The sequence below is a fragment of the Nannobrachium achirus genome (genome assembly GCF_963921795.1).
Source record: "Nannobrachium achirus genome assembly, chromosome: 4".
NCBI classification, from domain to species: Eukaryota; Metazoa; Chordata; class Actinopteri; order Myctophiformes; family Myctophidae; genus Nannobrachium; species Nannobrachium achirus.
In genome coordinates, this window is record NC_137813.1 from 29,139,888 (window position 1) to 29,145,051 (window position 5,164).

The window sequence follows — 5,164 nt, forward strand, 5'->3', positions numbered from 1 at the left end:
GTAGACTAGGCTACTTCGTCCATCACTGTGCAATCCAGTCCATCTATGTGGAAGTATCAGCATTCTTTGTATTTTCCCACTCAATTATTCAGTGTTTTCCTTTAATTTGTCACCCATATAGCAAAGAACAAATATTAACATGTTGAACTTGAGAACCTCTTGAGAATGAACTCATTGGACCACACTGCCATCTACTGGTGTTTTCTGTGTATCACATGCCTGTATGGCTTCAACAATGCTTTCAATCTATGCATTTTACATAATAAAAACTACTGCACAATAATCTATGTAATCAATAATAACATTCCCCCTTGGTCTTCCCAGTTCCCACACATGTAGCAGTAGGCTATTTGGAATCACATAGCATGTCCTCTCAGAAATGCCAAAACTATCCCGAATTCCCGAAATGGTAATGAAAAGAACACTGTTGACCATTATCATTATTAGGCAATTGAATCTGGAACCCCACATTTTATTTCAGATTAAGACAGAATTAGATGGCTAAATTGAATTTATACCCCCGCATAGAAACAGAGAAGTATAGGACTGACAAGCACCGTACGCGGACATAACAGCGTAGCCTACACATGTGGAGGACATGTGGTGTAAAAATGAAAACAAATAAATAATAAATGACCTACAGAGACAAACATTGGTCTGCTGAGGCTGCTACACAGAGGGCGTGACTGCATGCATGGTCGCGACAGCGCGTCGTCCCTACAAGTCTTTCCGTGGAGCGTCTGGTTCTTCTGTAAACAGACACCCGTTTTTGCCCCCTCAGGCGACCCCTCCCTCCCATGGGTTTTATAGAGTTTTATTTTTAATTTTTTACACATATTGTAAATATAGAGTTGAATATATATCGCTGCCTACAACCCAACAACAGGTCCAGATAAAGGTGCCACTGCCAGCCAGCTAGGCCAGCCCGGGGTCGATATGTCCGAGTTATTCAACGTGACTATGCAGCAGCTCAATGATTTGTTGACGGACGAGAGCGGTTTTTACAGCTGGCCGACCAAACACTGCCATGAAGTATTTCCCAGGATCTACGTGGGCAACGCGTGAGTTGTTGTTTTGAAACTAACTGTTAATTGTAAAGTGTACAGTACTGTGTAACAGGATAATAGGCTACGCCAGTTGTTGTCCACAAGTGTTCCATAAATAATAACGCCACGAGACCGCCCGAGGCTTGTCCGCAGGCGCGGCTTGTTTCTGATCTGTTCAGTTCTGACTTCTGATTTCTGACACACACTGTAATAGTAGTCTATAGCCTGTTTACAATACAATACGTTTAATTCTACAGAACACAATGTTATTCGACATTGTTGTCCCCCACCCACACGTCCATCCAACAGCACGTTGTGGTCATCACAGTTGACGTCATGTTCTGAGTGTTCTGACTGGGTTCTATTCAGGCTGCAGCGAGGAAAAAGAAAGATCAATAGACTGCCATGTCTAGGGTTTAACCAAATTGCAAAAACCGGCTTATTTGTGTTAATCAATAAAGTGTCTGATATATAGGTCTATATTAATCAATTCTTGACTTAATCCTGCAGAAAGATAAGGCCTATCTATTTTAGTTTTCAGTTCAGCAATATAATAAACGTGAAAACAAACAAAATATGATCTAAGTCTAAGAGCTCATAGCCTCCTACAGTAAGTAGGCCCTACATGGGTTGGACTGGGAGACGAGCAAATGCATTTACTAAAGGCGAAATGGAGCAGAGATGGAGAGAAAACAGAAGATGTTAAAGCCTACAGCTCTGGTGAAGTAAAATAACTTGTATGAAGAAGAGAAGGACAGCCCGCAGACATGCTTTGGTGCACTTGCACAATGCAGCTATCATCGTGCCTATTATTTGAGTTAGGGACTGGGTTGCATGTTTATCTTCGGGAGCATGTGCAATTCTCCAGACTATGGACGTCCTACAAGAAGCAGAATGGGCAGAAATAATTTGGCTCCGAAGTCAGAATGTCCACGCTTGAGAAGGACAAGCTGAGTGGATGAAGGGTGACACGAGAGAGAGCCAGCATCCCCCATCAGTCACAAGGGAGAGAAAAGAGGTGGGGAAAGAGGTACCCTCAGTCTGGCTGCTACTGATGCAGAGAACCATCACCAAGTCCAGGCGCCTCTAGTCCCACATCCATCATCACCATTAAACTATAGATGTGCAGCACAGTCTGCAAACGGGTGCTATTAAAGGGACTAGCACTCAAACTGAGCGAGTCATGTAGCCTATAGAACTATACTCTGTGTTCCCTCTGTGTCATAAATAATGGACATGTCAGAAACACTCTCTGTAGGATGGACAGATGGAGAGAGAGAGAGTTAGGTAGGTAGATATAGAAATCCCGATCTACTGTACAGCAGGCATGTATTGTACATGCATATGGTGCGTTAATAATAATGTGCACGGTTCTCTACAGTATAACAAAGTAAAGAGAGCAACCACTCAGTTTTTTCTTTCTAAAATCTTTATATTTAATTGTACAGTATAAGTAAGACTTGAAACTGAATTTCACTTGATAAAAGACAACACTTCACAGAGAAATATACATCAGACAGAGGGTATTTTGGCCACTCTAGATTATTGATCTTGATCTACTGATTTTTGGCGGAAAATCGGTTAAGTTGTTCTTTAAGGTAGTGTGTTAGTCCTCTCACACACATAACCACTTTTCACCTACCTCACTTTGGCAGGTTTGTGGCGATGAATATAATGCGTCTGAAGCGTCTGCGCATCACCCATATCCTGAATGCGGCAGAGGGGAATTCCTACATGCACGTCAACACCAATGCAGAGTTCTATGCCGACACAGGGATCGTGTACCATGGCATCCCAGCCAGTGACACCGACCACTTCGACCTCAGCGTCTACTTTGAGGAGGGGGCGGACTTCATCGAAAAGGCCCTGGCGCACAAACATGGCAAAGGTAAGGGAAGCTGTCGTAACAATAACTAACTTAAGTGGTTGAATCTGAAATGACACACAGACATCATGGTTCGAACTTTATTCATGACCAGTATTGCTCATCTCTCCCCTCCGTGTCCTATGCCCATATATGGTGTTATGGCCAGTATATGAGTCGTCTCCACCATTATGAAGGACAGATTTAAACAAGAAAAAGTAATTGCGTAAAATCCCACCTACTCGCGGTCCGAGATGCAGAGAACTCAAGATAAATAAATAAGAATAAAAATAAAAAAGGTACTGATCGTTCTGGTAATATCACAACATCAGATTAACGTAATAAAACGGCTAGGCCGGAATTCTCCTTTAATACTATAAACAAGACGAACCTCGGTTCGAAGTGAAGCGGTGGACAGATAAAACCTCCAATAGCACATGAAACCCAAGTCATTTGATGAGACGATCAAATTGTACATGTTCCTCTCCATGCTGACTATAGCAAAGTTAATAATTATTTAGTATAAACATGCTATTACCTATAGGGTTGAATTGTCATGTGAAGCTTCACCAATCCAATGCAATAGGTGAGACCTATGCAATAAGTGAGACCTATTGCATATTTGAAAAAGCCTATTCATTCTGGACTGATATTTTACACGTACGGGACAGGAAAAACCTGTTCATTCTGGCCTGGAGTGACCATATATGGACATAAGGTAACGGACATTGTGTTTTTGAAAAACCCTGTTCATTCTGGACTGAGATCACCATATATGGTAATTAAACGGACATTCTGTTTTTGAAATAACCTGTTCATTCTGGACTGAAATGACCATATATGGGCGTGATACACAGAAGCCATTCATTGGAGGTAACGGACATTCTGTTTTTTGAAAAAACCTGTTCATTCTGGACCTGAAATGACCATATATGGGCGTGATACACACAAAGCCATTCATTGGAAGCGGTTTCCACCGCTTCAAAAATCAAACCTTGGTTCGAACTGGAGCGGGTGAATTTGAGCAGTTCCAGATCTATGTTTTTGATTCTATGTGTTCTAGATCTATGAATGTTATGTGTTCTAGATCTATAAATTCTATGTTTTCTAGATCTATAAATTATATGTGTTCTAGTTCTATATTTTAGAATGATTCTGTGTTCTAGATCTATATTTTTACATTCTATATGTTCTAGTGTGTGGCCACATTGCCACGGACATAGCTGTTTATAGGGAGGCAGTTTCACCGCTCCAACAACATCTACAGTAGCCTACGATCCAGTGAACATTTTGGGAGTTCACTAAACAATATTAACAATATGCAGGGTGAGGAATGCAGGCTTGGGAGAGTGAGAGATGCGCTTGCCGGCACAGAGGCTGCACTCACTGTGTGTGTGTGTGTGTGTGTGTGTGTGTGTGTGTGTGTGTGTGTGTGTGTGTGTGTGTGCGTGTGCGTGTGCTGTGTGCGGTAAAGTCGCGCATGCGCAGATCCTGTTCGAACTGAACGACACCATTTTTCGCACTAGACTGGACAAAAAACGAAAGCCACTTACTGGGAGCTCCGTGCTTTGCACACCGCTCCAAAAACATCATTCCACTGGTGCTCCTAAAACCAAAATTCCTCACCTTATTGCCTCCACACATTCTTTGGAGAAGGCTAGTTGATACTTATAGCACGATATATCTAACATCTTCAGGGAAGAATTGCATGCAGCTCTTTATAACTATAACTGTATCTGCATTCCTGTCTTCTGGCATGCCTGTGTGTTGGGGTGTGTGTATAAATGTTATGCTGTATATAGTGTGTACCCCAGGTAGGGTGTATGTCCACTGCAGGGAGGGCTACAGTCGATCTCCATCTCTGGTCATCGCCTACCTGATGCCTAAAGCGCCACATGGACGTGCACAGCGCGGGTGGGCCACGTGCGGCACAAGAGAGAGATCGGACCAAATGATGCTTCCTGCGCCAGCTCTGCAGCCTTAACCAGAGCTTGTCAGCCGAGGGAAAGTTGCCCTAAAAAGGAGATTGGCGGGAAAATGAATGAGAGAAGTCTGCTTTATTGCATGGTCACTTCCTTTCACCTCTTCTGACATTTTAACAGGGGTAGTGGAAGCCAGGGGAAAATAAAGTCCTCCACAGACTAAAAGACTTACAAACCGATTTCATTACATTTTCATCGGATCGTATGAGCATTTACACTACACAAGTCGACCCTTCACTCTACAAGACTTCTTCCCCGACACCCCTGTGGTG

General features: G+C 42.8%; 1 pseudogene across 1 annotated transcript; it reads left to right on the forward strand.

Annotated features, from left to right (window-relative positions):
• Positions 1 to 936: 936 nt before the first annotated feature.
• On the forward strand, positions 937 to 4,928 carry LOC308282813 (dual specificity protein phosphatase 3-like; annotated as a pseudogene). Its single transcript has 3 exons — positions 937 to 1,061; positions 2,702 to 2,934; positions 4,725 to 4,928. The product of its transcript is annotated as a dual specificity protein phosphatase 3-like (transcript).
• Positions 4,929 to 5,164: the final 236 nt, after the last annotated feature.